The 19,555-nt window shown below is 38.4% G+C and overlaps 1 long non-coding RNA gene across 1 annotated transcript; it reads left to right on the forward strand.

Moving 5' to 3' along the window:
• The first annotated feature begins 3,860 nt into the window (after positions 1 to 3,860).
• LOC141578162 (uncharacterized) lies at positions 3,861 to 17,585 on the forward strand. Its single transcript, XR_012508189.1, has 3 exons — positions 3,861 to 4,039; positions 4,669 to 4,809; positions 17,411 to 17,585. It is a non-coding gene; the product is annotated as an uncharacterized LOC141578162 (long non-coding RNA).
• Positions 17,586 to 19,555: the final 1,970 nt, after the last annotated feature.

Raw genomic sequence — 19,555 nt, forward strand, 5'->3', positions numbered from 1 at the left:
TGCCAAGTCTCATCTGGCCTCAGAGTCCTTGGAAGCTGCTCCCTCTGCTTGGTGTGCCCTTCCTCCCACACTCCCAAGCTTGGCTCCATCTCTTCCTGGGGATGATCTCAGCTTAAGCTTCACTTCCTTAGAGAGTTCCTCCCTGGAAGTTCACCTAGAGGAGGTCTCTCTTGGTTTTTCTCAATCCCCACCCATGTTTGTTTCCTTCGTAGAACTTACTGTTTTTTGTTGCAATTAATTTATTTGTAGGCTTATTTATTTTACTGACAGTCAGTACCTTGAGAAAGTAAGACCCATGCCCTTTTCATCTTCATATCCTCAGAGCTGAAAAGGGTGGTTGCTGCCAAGAACTGAATAAATGTTTGTTGAATAAATGAATAACATATGTTGATACTGTGTTTAAGGTGCAATATACATATACAAAGATTTATAAACAGCTGGGTCAAATTTAGCATATATGAAAATGTTGATTGTAATGTCAAGTTTCAAAAAAATGTTTTATTTTCATAATGATTTCGACTATCCATTTAGCAAGATAGTCCCAAGGGCATCATTCTTGTCATTATGGGAGCACTTCTTAGACCCTCTAAATCTGGGAAAAAAAAAAAAAAAAAAAGGCAAGTTCTGAGCTGCTCAGGTCCACTTGCTGAGATGATGCTGTAGACACCAACATCCCTCTAAGCTCTTAGGTTTTAGACATGGTAGGGAACTGGGAATTTCAGCCAAGAAGTTCCTTTCAGCTTTTTACCTTTATAAATCTGCCTTTGTCTGGAATTGTGATTTTTGAACAGATGGTTGAAATGGCTTGGTTAAGTGCAAGAGTTTGTTTTGTTGTTTTCATAAGCTATAAACCACCGATAACTTTATTTGCATTTTTCGACAAACATGCTCCATTTCCCCCTGTATTTCTGCTCTGCAAATGTTCTGGTGTCTGGAAAATTTTACTCTATCATACCTTCTGTTAAATAAAATGAACATCTCCTCATATTTTAACATTTAAAAAGATAATCCCTCCAGTTTGGTTTTCCAGTATGCCAATACTTTTAGTTCCAATTAATATCATAATCATGAGCAAATAAGTTGTGGAGGATTTTTAATGCATTGCATTTTTTCAGTTACTTGTTGGTAGTTAAAGGTGCCTTTTTTAAACATTCTTTTATTGAGTTATAGTCATTTTACAGTGTTGTGTCAAATTCCAGTGTAGAGCACAATTTTTCAGCTATATGTGAACATACATACATTCATTGTCACATTTTTTTTTCACTGTGAGCCACCACAAGATCTTGTATATTATTTCCCTGTGCTATACAGTATAATCTTGTATATCTATTCTGCATATGAAAAGGTGTCTTTATAATTAAATATTCTGTGTCTGATTTCAGCTAAGGAAGGTACCTCAGGTAGTAAGAAAGCGGAGAGAACTCTGCTAACTGCCCATGAACAAGGGAGAGAAACTAGTACCTCAAGTCGCACACAAAAACCAGCCTCACTCCTACAGTCCTTACATTTTCAGCTCTCAACAGTAACTCCACATGGCTAAAGAACTAACATGAAAGGACTAATGGGATAAATTACAGTCTATCCATGCTGTGGAGTAGAACAAAGCATTAAACATCATGTCATAGAAGAGTATTTAATGACACAAAAAAACTGATATGTTAAGTGAAAAAAGCAGCAGATATAAGCATATGTGTAACATATCATTTTTTAAATTAAAAAGGCAGAGAAATATAATGCAAAGGAAAAAGACTGGATGGTAATATCAATGCACCAAAGTGTGAACCCTGATCTTCCCTGGGTGGTGGGAGTAGGCGTTACCCTGCCTCCCCTCACCCTTCCTTCCTTCCTCATTAAGATCAGTGAAGGAAAGAAGGTAGGATAGGGAACAATTAATATCAGCAGACAGTTCATTTTCTTCATTTAGAAATGTACATTAATGTGGTCTAAAAAATTGAAAAAGCACCAGCTGAGAGCGAGAATAAAAATATAACCCACCTCATATCTCCCTGCCTTTCAGCTTCCTTCCTAGAGGCAACCTCTGTTAATACCTTTTTGTAGTTAAATACACAATGTACATGAACAAATATGCATGTGTTTTTGTGGGTGTATGTATCTCCTCTTTTTCACACAAATGTTAGCATAACACATCATTTTGCAGCCTTATTAACAGCACACCAGGAAGATTTTTCCATGTATATCACTACAGGGATATACTATCTTCATTACTCTTTACAGTTGCTTAGTGTTCCATTGTCTGAATGTGCTTGATTTATATAATTCTTCCCATAGCGATGAGTATTTAGATTGAGTCCAATATTTGCCACTACTAACATTTCTGTAAATGGGCATACTTCAACACACATCGATGTGCACATGTGAGTATATTTGTGGGTTAAATTCCTAGAATGGAGTCAAAGGGCATGCATACTTTAACTCTGGTATTTTTTTCCCTAAGGAACGTCCTAGGTTATACACCTACCAAAATATACATGAGGGTCTCTTTCCCCACAAGCTCACCCATGCTTTGTAACATTTGTCAATCTGTAGGTTAAAAAAAAAAGTGGTCCTGAGGTTTTAGTGAATTTTTTCTTTCTATAAACTAATCATAACATTCTAGCCATAATATTTTAGAAGCTATCTAGATTATTGGTTTCAAGTTTTCACAGTAAGGAAAGGTATTACCAGGATGAGGTTCTGTTGGGCCTGGGTAAATGAATAACTAGTGTGTGGATGACAGCTAGGTGGGGGGTGGGGGGCAGACACAAAGCATGAGTACCGCTCCATCCCTTCATGTCAATAATCCACTATGTTTTATTTTGTTCCTGAGCATGCATGGACCCTCAGAATCCTTCTTGACACAGCTCTAGGGTGTGCTATCACTCAATCCAAATTGACATATTAGCTTATGTGATTTGCCCTACTTCTTTGCGATAGCTTATAACTAAATAAAACAAAGGGACAAAACCTCGAGCCTCCCACTCGACTAGCAATTTATAAAAGAGAATTCCTTTGCTGTGAATCTCTGTAGGATTCACCCTGTGTCACGCAGCCCCTTTGACTGACTATTTTTTTCTTTTTTTCACAGGATTCCTAGAGACGGTGCGAGCCCTGAGAATGCACAGTGGTGGCTGGCTTGCTAGTGCAGCTTCTACCGACTGCTTCCTTTTCTGGCTTAGCTCCCCTCTCCTTTGAATATTCCCTTCACCTTCCAAATCAACGACGTACATTCAAATCCCTGTTTCAGGTGTCATCTGGGAACCCAAACCAAGACACAAACTATCTCATTTAATTTTCATGATCCTCTGTGAGGTTGGTGTTAAAATTCCATTTTACAGGCAAGGAAACCAAGTAACTGAGTCAAGATAGGGAATGGCAGTGAAGATTCTGACTTAGGTAAATACTTCGGGTATTTTTGTGTTTTATTTTGTTTTTCATCCCTCGCTGTAGTTACTGCTCAGGGTCATAACGGCATCTAACCTGACAGGGTACAAACCCGGGGGCAGGGCCGGGCTGGAAGGGCCCGATGGCAGGTGCTGCAGGAGCAAACACGTGAAGCACACAGAGATGTCACCCTTTCCACGGTCTCGGGCTCCTGCTTTCACATCCCCTCCTGTTTTATCTTTTCATCATGACCTTTGCCAATGTCATATCAAAGCAATTCCTGAAAGATGGGCAACCTTTCAAGATGTGCAACTTTTGTATTAAAAAATTTGTTTTTAAAAATGTGCAACTTTGGGAAACTCCATTCAGGGGTAGATACAGACCCCTCCCTCCAAGTACACATCTTATCTTCCTCCCAGGAAAGGGCCCACAACTCTCCCTGCTTAAATGGACTGGTTATGGATTTTCAGTTCCTCTGGGTGCCCTGCCATCTGTCTTCTCCTGTCACATGGGGTTTGACAACTGGGAAACAACACGCATCTGCTGACTATTGGGGACCCAAGAACGATGCATGGAGAAGCAGATTTGGCTCCAGTATATTTTCCCTTCTTCCTCCTTACAGATCCAAGGAACTTCTGCTCTGAAAATTTTGCCACAGGTGAGTGTAGGGGTTTTCTGGGCAGATTCTCGTGGGGATGTCTCTCACCAGGGCCTCTCATACCCTCCTCTCTGAAGCCCACCTCACACCCACATTACACATAACAGAGTAACTTTTTCAGACACAGTCAATAGATATTAAAAATAGTACAAAATGCATTAGAGGAAATAACTGTAAAAAAAAAAAAAGTGCCTGAGACCCTGGGAAATTCTGTACAATTTCTTAAGTGTTAAATGATTCAAATAATTTGGAATGATAAACTAATTTGGGAATAGTCCCACCATCATAATTACATGGATTTTAATAATCTGAACATACATGTGTTTCTATACATTTAGGCCTTTGTTATCCAGTATTATTTTAGTGTGTCTCAAAAAATCATAACCATACAAACACATATATATATATATGTATATACACTCCTATATACTTAATCTTAGAAAAAGTACTTCTGAGATCAAAGAATTACAGACATAACTATATAAAACGATTTGGAGATGGTCATTGTTGTGGGTAGCCTGAGAAAAAAGGATTAGCTGATAGGCAGTACTCAGGTGTAGGACATGGTATTATATGCTACAGACCACGGATAGAACTTCAACAAATTCTTAAATTTTTAACTTTTACAGAAAAGCCAAAGGAAAAGGATAGGTCGAACCATTATTACATGGAAAAAATGCCCAGGGGGAAAGCCAGCTGATCGATCACTCAGAGTCTCCCAGAATACGTATATTCAGCAGTGGGATACCAGGACGAGCCCACTGACAAACGTAAGTGATCCCTGACAGTGCGTTCAAATTTCCAAAAGCTCTGTTAGTTATTTTCTTGGTGGTCAGGGGAAATCAGAGTCTGATGGAACTGGCTTGCCCTAACCAAACTTACAAAAGCTTGATTGAAAACCAGGTTGCCAATTAAGTAATTTGAAGTGGAAAAAAAATAGAGATATTAAGGGGTCTAGAATATTTATGTTCAGGTCAGTCAGTATTTTCTCTCACTTGTGACAAAGTCTGCCAGGGAAGGTGAAATTAGTCTGGAAAGGTGCTGAGGGAAAACAGGTCAGAATAAGGGAAGCTGGATCATCTTAATGAGAAGTGTTATTGTAAAGAATCGACTGAAGCTGAAATGATTTGGATAAAATGTCTTTTTTTTCAGAGCCTCAGACTGTACATTCTCAGCAGAATATTAAAACTTCTCTTTCTAATACATTCTGATGATATTAGTCAAGTCCGCACTGAAAAACTTACCTCTACATTAGATTTTAAAGGTCGTCTGGCACTGATTCATTTGCTCAAGCCAACTATTTTGGTCTGAATTTTGGTGTGGCTTGACTCTTATTTCTTTTGTAGCAAAGTCCTACCAGTATAATTAAGAGAGATTTCCCTCATAATATTTTTCTATCAGTTCCCACTTCTTTCTTTAAACACTGTTATCTGTTTTCCCTGCCAGTGACCTGTAAGTCATTACCTGTAAGTCGCTTGGATCATTGTGCCACAGACTGGAAGCTTTGGAAATGCTGAAATACTGCACTTTAATGCAGTTGCAGTGTGTTAGTTCCATTTTGCTGGCACTTATCGCTTTAACACTTTACTAGCAAGCAAGCTGGGAATTGAAGATAGGATTTCTGCCACGTGGCTACCCCACCAGTTTTCTTGACTATAGGAATTAAATTAGAGAGGGCTACCGAACAAGCTGTATTTCCCACATTTTCTATGGACAGAATTTAAGAGTTCAGTGTCATGGTTGAATCTGTTAGCAGTATCAGATTCATCGAGAACCAGACAGCATGTTCTTTCTTTCAATCTTCATGTCTTTAGCATCTATCATGGTGTCTGGTGGAGAAGAGGTGTCAAGGGGACAATTCTCCACAGATTTCTCACATTTCTCCACATCTTTCGAGTAGAGGCATTGACTGCCTTTGTTCAGGAGTATTTTTCCAGGATGTTGTATAACAAACTGTCTTAGAAGAGTGAGGCAATGTCTCCCGCAACAGCAATAAGCAGGCGTGTCTACTGTTCAGTATAAAAGACCTGGCTTCCCTAAGCTCAGAGTTCACTCAAACGCTGACGCTGGCTACTGCTATGGCTGTAGGTAATAAAGCCCTTTGTGTCTGACCCAAGAGTCTCACGACGTCTGCCAGCGTCTATGAAACTGTGGAAAGCTAACGTGTTAACTTGAAAGTAAGGCAAAATCTCACACCCTTCACAGTTCTCAAGAGTAAGTGCTAGAAAAAAAAACCAAAACAATTTTGAATGAATGAATTTTTAAAAACATTTAGGGGCTTAACATTCTTTTGAATAATCAACAGTTACCCAGAGAAAGAGCCCAAGAACGTCTCTTGGCAAGGAACTATTTCACAATCTATTTTCAAAGTACCAGTGTGTGTTAGTCAGCCTGTGTTTATTTTAGATATCAGTGTTGACTCAAAAATGCTGGCAGCAGTCTGTTTGGACTGAGCTAAACACTGAGTTGTACGCTGGGAACCAAGTATTTATTTAAGCATTACCTAGTCATATAGGAACTACAGACCTTCGATAGTCTTCACTTGCTTCTGCATCACTGACCCTAATGGATGAAGCCATAGTTTTGGTACACAGAGCTGAAATTTCATCCTCTCTTTCTAGAAATAACAATGAATTATCTTTAGAATGACGCTTTCACTTGGAACGCAAGATACTGACTTAAACGTTTATTTTTCTGTTTGCTTCAGAGGTGGGTTTGTTTTTCTCTCTGTTTTAGAATGCCTGACAAGCTAAGCCTGGAAACCCTTTACTGGGAGGAAACCACCTAGTCTTTCTGCATGGCAGATGGCCAAGCTGCCACCTGTTCCTCTCCTGTTAATCATGATTCTGAGAGCCTAGGTAGAGCCCTGGTGCCAGGCAGCTGGGGATCCAGGGAGAAAAAATGCTTTCCAAAGATAGACAAGTGATTTAAGGTCAATCATCATTCATAATTACCTTAGAAACTGTACAGCATGTCAGGAGGGAAAAAGTGCCAGGATCCGGGAGACATAGGTTTGCTTCTAGACTTGCCATTTTTTCTGTGATGCTGGTGAGTCATTTGAGCTTTCTGAGTCTTAGTTTTCTAAGTTGAAAAATGGTGACAACAACACTTGCCCAGCCCATGCATGACACTGTTTTGAGCATCAAATGAAATAGTACAGATCTGATTAATAAATGTAACAATCATCTAGCACTTTTCTCAGTGTTTTGGTTTTGAATTTGGAAGGGCTCTGAAAACCATAAAGGTCTACATAAATGGAGGTATTATTAATAAGGAGTATATCTACCACATTCCTTTTGAGGTTTTGCTTTACTTTTTTGGCAATGAACAACACGTCACTCTCAGGAATCAAGCAAATACAGCTGTGAATACTATGCACACGTGGTTGAAATATTTAGATCATGGCAAACTGACTTGTTTTTCTGGGCACTTTTTATGTGATAAGCTGGACCAAAGCAATCAAAACCAAAACAGAATCAAATCAGCTTTTGATAAATATACAGAAGCTATGATTTCTTTCTGACTCCTTAGATGTTCTTAAAAGAAATAAAACCTGGTCAGTTACCCTGGACCAAATTTGCCCCAGTAAGACCCTGAACAGGGTAAAGGACACTGTCTGACAGCTTGTCGACTTCCGTAATGAATCATCTTCCTGGGTGGTACAGAAAGACTTTTCTTGGTTCTTACAGAAGAGGAACCTATTACACAGGGAGCCGGTCTTTGTGGTAGCAAGTCACTATTGCTACAGAAGTTGTATGTTTGGACACCAAATGGGAGAAAAAGAGACAACACAATATTCATATTTTAGTTTTTAGTGTATAGTGTAACAATATAATATGAAGATCAGTTTTCATGGAAATATGGAATAAAATTCATACATATATATTCATAGAGATATTTATAAAAATGGCAGAAAAAATAAATATTTTTTATAACTTAAATAGCGTGCAGAAACTAATACATTTCATTTTGACTTCAGCCATCAATCCTAAATGTGATATATTTGTCCTAACATAAAAGTTTAATGATACTGAGGAGAACAGAGATGAAACAACATCCAGAAGAGGATTTTTAAAAACTATTTCACATTTCATTTTTAGGATCATCTGTAAATGGGTTATTGCCATTTTACAGTGTTGCCTTAATAAACTGTAATCTCCAGTTTCATGTTCTTATGAGATAATCCTTTTAATAATGAATCCATGGCTTGACTATAAGATAAAGCGGTAAATTATTTACGTGAAGATACATTATCTCGAATGGTGATTCACTTGTAACTTGCTGTTGAAAGATATCTTTGTAGTACTGAGGCTGCCATATGTGTTTCGTTAAGATATTATGACTCCCTAAAACATTTGGTAAATAACACAGCACCCCCCTTTGTTAATTTTAATTTTACTTTAAATATATACTGTATATTTTTGACACAAGGCTCTTGAATTGATCACCTTGTTGATTGCTTTTCTGTGTTACTAGAATAAACAGCTATTCTAGTCTTTTACTATAAAAGACCAGCAAATATCTGAACAGATACAATTGGAGGATATCCCCATGGGCAGTCAGATCAGTCTAGCTGAAAAAGGTGCAGACAGAACAAAAAAATACCATGTGTTATGTGTTTTCTTCCTTAATGTAATGTGTATTCTTATCATCTGTAACATAATAACATCAATATTGGTAAATTTTAGGACAAGTGAGGGTGCATAGCAACCATCACTCCTGATGTACGTGATGGAGTCTAAATTTTCACTAATTCCTACCTCATTTTTTAAATTTATTTTTAATATGTTTTTATTGAAGTGCAGTCGGTTTACAATGTTGTGTCAATTTCTGGTGTACAGCACAACGCTTCAGTCACATAGGAACATACCTACATTCATTCTCATATTCTTCTTCACCATAAGTTACTACAAGATATTGAATATGGTTCCCTGTGCTATACAGTATAAAACTTGTTGTTTATCTATTTTTTATATATTAGCTAGTATCTGTAAATCTCAAACTCCCAATTTATCCCTTCCTACCCTCTTCCCCACCTGGTAACCACAAGTTTGTTTTCTATGTAAGTCTGTTTCTGTTTTGTAAATAAGTTTGTCTTTTTCTTTTTTAGATTACACATATAAGTGATATTATGTGGTATTTTTGTTTCTCTTTCTGACTTACTCACTTAGAATGACATTTCCCAGGTTCATTCATGTTGCTGCAAATGGCATTATTTTATTCTTTTTTTATGACATTATTTTATTCTTTTTTATGGCTGAGTAGTATTCCATTGTATAAATATACCACAGCTTCTTTATCCAGTCATCTGTTGGTGGACATTTAGGTTGCACTAATACACTTTAATTCATTTCTGCTTATTTAACATGAATATGGAATGCCTTTGTTTTCCCTCTTGTACAGGTAAAGCTTCTAAATATCCTTAGAATGGAAAAATTCAAACATATATGATGGTAGAAAAAATAGTGTAATAAAACCCCGTACACTCATCATGAAACTTCAACAAATATTAACAAATGGTCAATCTCCCTTTATCTGTATTTCATATCATTTCAGCCCAAAATACATCAGTCTGTTTCTCTAAAAGGTATGTATCAATCTTAAAACAATAACCATTCACATAAAATGGAATATGGTTTCTGTGTTAGCAGTGCTTGCCAAAGTATAGGCTGAAGAGTGAGAAAGGTGCACAAAGACTTAACAAAATGCCCACAAATATTTGCCGGTTTAAATATTTACTTCAAAACAGAAGAGCCATTGTATTCCCTGATAGCTCTACAATTCATAACTATTGTTGGGTGGACAGATGAATACTTTAGTGGTTAAAGCAAACTTGGGAAACGTTTCGTGTTCTTCTTGTGGGAGCTAGTGGGGCAGGATGGTTTTATCCAGCCACGAAGTGCAGGGAAAGAAGCTCCAAGACCCTCCCTCCATTCTCATGTCTGTGCCAGTCTCTAGCCAGGGACTCTTCTTCCTTAATGTGCCGTCATTGACTCTGCCTCTCTCTGGACCCATGATCTGTACACACAGTGAGAAAAAGACACAGAGGAGACTCAGTCTGCTGAAAATACATAATGGATTTCTGTAGTGTTCACATTGCTCTTCATAGCTTACAAATTTCGCAATTTCACAAATTGCCACCTTTAAACTTCACCATAATGCTGCTAGGGAGGTATTATTGTGCCTGTTTTATGGCAAGTGAGCCAAGGATCAAAGTTAAGGGACTTGCCAAGGGCATGCAGGAGATGAAGTTGGGGCACCAGGATTCTCTGGCAGGCTCATGTTTGTTTTGTTTTTCTGGGCTGTCTCTGGGCTAAAGCTTTTTTGTTTTTGTTTTTGATTTAAATAAATTCTAAAATTGTAAGGGATTAGGGAAGGGACATGGAATGAGTTTACAGTGTTTAAGAGTTTAAGTACAGAGTTTAGGTATACAAACTAAAAGAACAACACAATAGTAGACCTTCCTTTTCCTTCTCGTATCTTCTGATTGTTAATGAAGATAGCTCTTGCCTTCTTATGGAGGGATGGCTCTCATTAGGGTGAGTTCCACAATAACAGTAGAAATGCAGTCAATATATTGATCCCAGCCCCTGTCAAACAAAGGTCTTTTATGTGGATCCAGGGACAGAATTCAGCAGCCCATGGGCTTGGATGAAGAAAAAAATTCCTTTAAAAACTTTTCCTGATCTTCTAGCATTTCCTTCAATTACGAATGTAGATTCCAAACCAGAGTAATTACTAACTGTTCCTTTGAGTCTGTCACCAAGAGAAATAAAAGGTATTTTCCTTTTATTTATAATTATAATTGTTGCAGGTATCTTGAAAATATCCTTTATGCTCATCACTACCTCAAAATATTACATCTACTAGACTTGGGGCTGGATCTTATTATTTAATATGTTAATAAAGACACACGTTATGTTGACATGAAGTTTTAAAAGCCATTTTGATAACTGAATTTCTATATAATTATCTATTTTAATTGGAATCACATGTTCTCTATTTTATGCATTTAAACATATTACTCTTAGAAGGGGTGTAAGTATCACTATGTTGTCACAGGTGTCCACGGTACAAACAGAAGTTTTAAAAACTTGCTCTAAAGGAACATTCACTAAATATCTTAAATTAGCCCCAGGGAACAGAATTTTCAAAACTTTTTAAAGAAGGAATTAAGTTCAGGCAATAATTCCTTAATATCGTCATCTCTTCCATTTCTCTACTTGGTCCATTGAACCGACAAACAGTACAAATGCCATAAACTTTCATAGAAAATGATGCTCCTTTTTTTAAAGATCGATTAATTTTTTCAAAGGTTGTCTGTCTTGTTTTGTTTTGCTTTTTTTTGTGGAGGGTGGTAATTAGGCTTAGTTATTTATTTTTAATGGAGGTACTGGGGATTGAACCCAAGACCTCATGAATGCTAAGCATGTGCTCTACCACTGAGCTGAATCCTCCCCCTGATGCTCCTTTTTCTTCTTGGAAAAATGAACAAGTTGCTAAAAAACACACTAAGCTTGGTTCATCGGACACTTCCCAGAAAGAGAGGTGGCTTAAGATGGAGAGTAAAGTGGAAAAGGAAGGATGTCTGCATGGAGGAGTTAGCCAAGGACAAGACCTTACCTTGAAGAGAAAGACGTCCTGCACTGAGTCTGAAAATAGCATTTGTCTTTATGTGGAAAACCATGCCCTTTACTAACCTCCTCTTGACCACAGGTAATCAAATTACGAGTGAAATAATCTAATAATTTTATTTTCAGTTGACAAGCATAAATTATATGTTAAATCTGTTCACGTAAGGAAGATATTTGTTTCAGTAACAACTGCTAATACGTGCTGTTCTCAGAAAACCATTATATTATCATTTTTAATCTAGATACAGAAAGGAAAGGGTCTCAAGATTTGACTAATATGTTTTGATTATTCATACATATCAAGAGGAATTCAGAACTTCCATATGACTGGTCTGATAAAACTCTCCCGATAGCCCAACCTTTCACTTCGCTGCTAGAAATCCTCTTGCTTGGTTGACTATTTCTTCATATCTCCATCCACACTGGGCAGAATCTTTGAGAAATTAGTTAGACTGTCAAGGGAAGTAAATACAGCATAATATTTAGAAACAGCAATGGGCAGGAAGAACGTGCGGTTGTTCCCCTTACAGCTTGTACTTTTACAATAAACTCTGTGGTTTATTGAGCAGACCATATTTTTCACGTCCTCATGCATCTGCCCTGGCTAATCCATCTCCCCACAGTGTTTTTCCTGTTCCCATTTACTCCCTCCAATCTCAAGATCTGCTAAGTCCTCATTTGCTTGCAGAAGCTTGGCCTACTCTCATTCCAGGTTGGGTGAACTGCCCCTCTGTACTACTAAAGTTCTCTGTCCTCCTTTCAGGGTCCTGATGGCTCTAGCTTCCCTCCTCCCAACCCCCTGCCCTCCCACTCTCTACTCAACATTGTGTTCTAGACTGTGAACATCTCAGGACTGGAATTACACTTTTGAGTTACAGGCAAATATTAGGCCCTCAAGACTTTTTTGTTTCTCTTTTATTCTAAATTTGGCATTTGCATTGAGAAACATTTTCTCTTTCAATATTCTAGAAATTAGAATAGGCTGAAAAGCATATGTTGTGAACTTGGACACAGTGGGAAGAAAATGTTAAGTTTACAAAATTCATTTTCATTTGCTTCTGGTTTCAGGCTGCTATCTTTCGATTTGGAGGGGGTTAGAGATGGCATGATCGAAAAAACAGATCCACAGAAAGAGAGATCAAATTGGTAAAGCCAATTTGGAAGGCAAGTTGGTAATATTTATGAAAATGAAGAATGGACATTCCCTTTGGTCCAATAATTCCAGTTCTTTTTTTTTTTTTTTTTTTTAAATGAAGGGGTGGTAATTGAGTTTATTCACTTATTTATATATTGGAGGAGGTACTGGGGATTGAACCCAGGACCTCATGAGTGCTAAGCACATGCTCTACCACTGAGCTATACCTGCCCCACAATGATTCTAGTTCGTGGTAGCCATCCTGCCTGGCTGTGGCCAGGGTGATTGCTTGGCTGCCTCTCAGTTCTTGTTTCCACAGTACGTTGGAGAGTTATCCATTACCATCAGACATGTGGAAACCGTACCCTGATAGAGATACAGCTCTCTCTGCTCCACTGGGATGAACATGGGGTAACAATTTCCCCAGGCACGGCCCCCTCCATGAGCCAAGTGATTTCAGAATGTGAATCAGAGAACAGCCCACCCCCACTCCCCTCCGAAGCAGACACAGCTGGAACACCAATCCAAGGGGATTTGCTTAGGCCTCTTAAGCCTCAAGCACTGACCCCAGCTAGAAAAAGCTTTAGGCAAGTAGTATATTCCAGAAATTGCTTGTTTTCTGACTAAATCTTTTGGTTGAGCAATAGAATCCTGGGACTTCCCTAGATTAAGTTGTCCAACATCAGGTGCTCGAACAGACGTTTAGTTATGAAGGAAGTTACGTTCATTTGTACCTGAGTTTATTCACAGCTTTCTTTTTTCTAAGCAAAATCTTCAGTGAAAATCCCCAAACATGCAAAATTAGCTTTGCGATGCAAATTCTAGGCCCTCAAGACTTTCTATAGAATTAAATTAGTAAGTGAATAAGGCCAACAAATAAAAGACTGTGCGGGGTAACCTGAAGACTGAAGAATGTGTAAGGAAGGGAGGGGAGGCAAGTTGATCCCAAGCAGTCTCACTTCCAAGATGTTGATAAAAGTGTGTGTGTGGGGGGGGGGGAGGTGGGTGTGTGTTTGTGGTAGTTACGGGGAGGTGAGCTTTTTACCTGGCTGTATATCAGTATTTCCAATGTGGCGAGTGTGAAAATTACCCTGCCACTTTCTGACATATAAATGCTACATTTCTCTAAGTCAGAGAAGTTGCTTCTTTACTTTCACCCACATGACTGGCATAAAATTTAACTTCTATTTTGCTTGGGGGGTTCTCTCTTATCCTCCAAGGGTTCATTCAGGGATTTCCTTGAAGATATTTGGGATGTCATAGCTTGGAGTCCTTTTCAGCTACCCCACCTGCTGTGGCTCATGAGTTTTCTGAGGCACTGCTCAGGCCGTATGTTCCAGGCAGACCAGAGATGCCCCACAGGGTGGTCTGCTCCTCCACCACATGCAGGCCCACAGAGACCCTCAGGGCTGCAGAATCTCCTGTGAGCTTGGAGGTAAGGGTTGAGCCTCTAATGGGCATTTTGAAATAATTCCTGCTGAATGCTCACATGCAAGGGAGCCTGAGTCCCAGGTCCTTCCCAAAACCTTCCTGGTTCTTGCACACATGCCCACTCCCAGCCTGAGGAGAACTAACCTTCCATCTCGATTAGGCAGCTTGTGTGGCTCCAGCTTCAAAGCCCTAACCTCCATATGCACCTCTGGGGAACACAACTGGGGAAATTTTTGTACTGGGTGTCATGGGTGGGAGAAGGAACTGGAAATACCAGCTATTCTTTTTTTTTTTAAAATATTATTTTTATTGAAGTATAGCTGTTTTATAATATGTTAATTTCAGGCATATTACATAGATTTAATATTTTTATAGATTATAACCTATTGAAAGTTATTGTAAAATATTGGCCATATCTCCTGCGCTGTACATTACATCCTTGTATCTTACTTATTTTGTACACAGTGGCTTATACCTCTTAATCCCCTCTCCCTATCTCTTCCCGTTGGTACACTAACTTGTTCTCTGTATCTGTGAGTCTGTTTTCTGTTTTGTTATATGCATTTATTTATCTTTTAGATTCCACATATAAGTGAAAATATACAGTATTTGCCTTTCTCCGTCAGACTTACGTTTGTTTCCTAACAACTCACCTTGTTACAGATCTTCAGAAGTAGCAGGAAGCTTTATCTCCCTCCTCTCAAAGCCCGTCCCCACCCTGTGCCTCCACCGGCAGCCCTGGACGTCCCCACAGTTCCAGCCACTGTTTTACTTTGCAGGATGGAAAAGCTCAAAGCACGAGGTCTTGGCCCTTGTCCCAGTTTTCTTCATCCTGTTCATGACTCCAAAGAAAACACATTTCTGACTCAAAAACAAGCTGGTGGTTTCTGGTTTAGACCTCAAATATTTTCCCAGAGTCCACCACAAAAACAATAAGGTTATCTTTTAATTTAAAATGATTTGTTCTAGTTTTTGTGGCAAAACCCTGCTATATTTTTGTTTATCCTACAAAGAAGCTCATGTCTGCTTCTAAACAAAATATTTTTCAAAAAATAAAACAGCCTTCTCTCTGCTGATCCAAATCTCAAGAAGAGTTGGCATTTGTTATCATAAAGCTCCAAACAAATATTTATAAACACAATTCTTTTGCCACTTGCATAAATTTGGCAATTGTTACTCATGCTAGCATTGCTACTCAAAACTCGGCATTGATGTCTTCAAAATATTTTACTTTGATAGTATAAATGTACCCTATATGCCAAAGACTTCTTGGACAAGTGTGGCCACCAGTATATTATGCTGAAACTTGGCTTCTTTTTTGGAAACAATAGGAAACTCATGAGAGGAGTTTTGGAAAAAAAAACATTTTAGGGAACTAATCCCATAATATTTATGTGCTCTTAAAAATAGTAGCAACTAGACCCCATTCGTAAGTACAAAAACTAAAAATCTGCCCCATTCTATGAGTAAAACTTCACTTTAAAATAAATATATTATGAAAACATGAACAAACAATATTGGAGACACAGAGACTAACTTGTGGATATCCATGTACTTCACTTCACCACTCCTTAGGAATAAGCCCACCAGTGCCAACTAGGTCTGTGAGCGTTTGTGATTCAACAAAAGTAGAGATAAGGTGGGAATGTGTTGGCTTTGCAATAGAGTAGAATAAATTTTGCTCCTGGAAGATGAAAGGAGAAAGGTAGAAAGAAAGGCAAGAACCAAAGGAAGTCTTAGAAAAATTTTATTGGGGATTTGGACTGAGTAGGGGGTTGAAATGACAGAACCTTCCGGGCTTACTGCAGGACAGGCTGGGGTTCCAAAGACAAGGTGGGAGCTGGACTTGAAGATGTGCTGCCACGTGCTGTGTACCAGTCCCCTTGACAGACTCTAGCAAGGAGTTTTTAAGTGTTAGATTTTCTTTATTTAATTTTTTGAGTAGATTATACATTCATAGGTTCCAGTGTTTCAATGTACTCTGAGATTTATCAGGAAAAAGTCTCCTTAACACTGCAGGCCCCAGCCACCCAGTCCTCATCCTTGGAGGCCACCAGTATTACCAGTAGCGTGTCTATCTTCCAGAGGTTCTTCATGCACCAAACCGACAGACCTTTGTATTATATATTCTCCCCTTCACCTCATTTGCTGTACAAGTAATCGTAGCACATTACACAAAGTCTACACGCTGTTTTATTGTCTTTACAATATCTGGAATATTCTTTCTTTCTATCTTTTTTTTTAACAGTTGCTGAGTATTCCACAGTAGCAATACACAAATATTTTTAGCCAGTTCACTCTTGGGGCTATTCCCAATCATTTGCCATTATATACATGATGCTATGAATTCTCTTATTGATAACTTATTTTGTGCCCAGATACCACTTTGACAGTCTGGTGAAGCCTATAAATTTGTTTTTATCATGCTGTTTTCAAGTGTGAAAATAAAATCTTCAGGATTAAAAGGAAACCAAAAAAGGAAACCAATTATATTGGAATATAATTATCAAAAATATTTTTATTTAGAACTCTATCTGTTTACTTATTGATGAATTAAATAACAAGATCTAGCAGTGGGTCTAATAATTGCTACCTTAATTTCAAAGTATGCATGAGATAAACAGTATTTCAGAATATCTGCAACAACTATAATATGACATAAAGTATCTGATTTTTATTGGTAACAAAGGCACAGACTGATACTATTATGGTTTCCTGGCTACTTTCATAATTAAAGGAAATGATAAATTTCACTTAGAGTTAGTGGAAACAAAAACACATTTTTTTTTCGAATTCAAGTTGATAAATTCCCTAAATTTTTCTGTGGTGACATTGTTCAGAAGTTCTGTATGACACATATGTCATTTCTTAAACATTCAAGGATATTTGTATGTATTTGTGAAGACCTAGAAGTGTTTTGAATTAGCAAGTGCTAATAAATCTGTAAATGAATGCACGTTGTTAAACAGCCAGAAATAGTCATTCCACCAGCACTGAATGAGGGTGTGTTAGTAAGCATTTGCCGACCTGAGAGGTGAGAAATAGTATCTTGGTGTAGTTTTATTTTGCATTTGTCTTATTGAAAGCAAACTTGAGCATCTTTTCATATATTCAAGAGCCATTTTCTCTATTTTCTGTCCTTTGCTGCTTGTCCTGTTGGTTTGTTGGCAGGTTTGCTGTGTGCTGCGTATTCCAGGAGGCATCGATCACGGAGACTGATGTAAACAGCACCCCCTGGAGCTGGCTGCACAGAAGCCCTAGTTGTCGGTCCCAGTAAAGATTTAAATTGCTATCTATTGTATTTTTACCTCAGCTCACTGTCTCTTTGAATCATCCGAATAGAATAAAAAAGAAACTGGAATCCTTAAGGCAGGAGTCTTATTTGAGTGACAGTGCTGTCTAAGACAAAGTCTGAAAGAATTCATAACAAACTGATAACTGAAGTTATCTCTTCAGGGAAGTGGCACCGAAGGGTGTGAAGGAATTTTTACTTTGACTCGTTTTCAACTGTGTATTTATATATTGTTTATGCCGTAAATAAATTAAAAGAATGAATACACATGATGAAAATTCAAATAATTCAGAGGGATATAAAAAGAACAGGAAAAGAATCTCTTTATCCAACTTCCTCCCAACATAGGAATTAAAAAAAAATTACTCTGGTTGCCTTCTTGAGCCCATCTTGTGGTTTTGAAATACCTTTTCCAGCTGCATGGAACTGGAGCTTCTTAGAGAAATAAGTGATTCCAGGTCTAGGGCAGGAAATGTACAAGACGAGCCTGGTACGTCTTGTTGTACCAGACAGCAAGGAAGGTACCAAAGACTAGGGCCATGGCAAAAGGACTCAGGGTTCAACTGGAAGGGGCTCTCACTGACCAGAGAGAGAGCGTCCTGGGCATCAGTAAAGATAGTAACACAGTGGCCTGAAGTACATGGTGAGCTCCAGGAGTTCATCATGATATTAGACAAAATAAAAAGTCATTGGTCATACTGGGAGGATGGCGAGGAACCAGCTCATTATTTTGAACACTGGTAAATCAAGAGAGAATCTATCACTTATTCTTTCTTATTTAAATTGTTTCATTGAGTCACTAAATAATGGACAAGTTCTCCTTTTAAAAAGTAGGTCAGCTAATAAATGAAGATGTAACAATAGAATATATCATTTTATAACTCCTAATGGTTACTTATCTGGGCATCAATATCAACAGCGGTGGACATCACCAAACAGGAAACAGCCAGACTTTAGTTGTTTCCTAATGAAAGAACACAATTCCACGTAAAACTTTGTCTGGCTAAAAAAAGAAAAGGAAAAAAAAAAAAAAAAGAGCCTGCATCCGATGAAGCCTCCAGGTCCAACTAGCAATTTGCAGGAAATGCAGATGAGCCTGGTAAACAATACAGATTTCCAGACGGCAGGGACTCTCCTGTTATCTTCAACAAAGACACTGAAAGGGAGGAAGTAAAAGAGGAAGAGGGGAACCTTCAGAGACAGCTCAGCCCATCATAACAGTTAGATCTTATTTGGATCTTGATTCAAACATACAAACTGTATAAACAAAGCAAATAACTTTTACAGCATTTACAAGACAACTGGAATTTGAACATTTGATGATGTCAAGGAATTCTTATTGCATAGTATTTTACACAATGCCATGGTGGTTATGTTTTTTTAAAGAGCCACTCTCTTTTAAGATACATACTAAAAAACTTACAGGTGAAGTAACGTGATGTCCGAAATATGATTCAAATAATATGGAAAAGAGGGAGTATTTGAATTATTGATGCAGCAAGATTGGCCATGGATAATTGTTGGAGCTGGGTGAGAGGGATCTGTGGGGGCTTTATATTATTTTGCCTAAGTGTCTTATGTTTAAAAATTTTAAAGTAAACAAAGTCACTAGAGATCAATTTTTTTTTTTTCCTGAAAGAGGACATTGTGGCACGGGAGGCTGAGAAATATCTCATTTCTGTGAGGTTTATTGCCACATTGTTTAAGAAAAGAGTCTGACGTTTAAAAATTCCCATTTGTCATGGATCAGAAACATTCCTGTCTGCATCCCGTAGGAAGGGGCAGCTGTGCACCCACACAGTCAGGAGGTAGGTTGATGGGCTTGAAGACCGCATGTGCTGAAGATCAGCTGATCCGGGAAACAGACTGGGGGTGGTGATGGCCTTGAGGAAGGTTTCCTAGGAAGTGCTTTCAGGATTATCACCTGTGAGGAGAGTGAAGTGAGGAGTATGAGGCACCCAGAGAAGCTGAACCGAGATGCAGTTCCTGCAGGACCTCGGGTGAGCTCACAGGAGCCCTGGAGC

This window comes from Camelus bactrianus, chromosome 1, assembly GCF_048773025.1.
Source record: "Camelus bactrianus isolate YW-2024 breed Bactrian camel chromosome 1, ASM4877302v1, whole genome shotgun sequence".
In the NCBI taxonomy this organism is placed as follows: Eukaryota; Metazoa; Chordata; class Mammalia; order Artiodactyla; family Camelidae; genus Camelus; species Camelus bactrianus.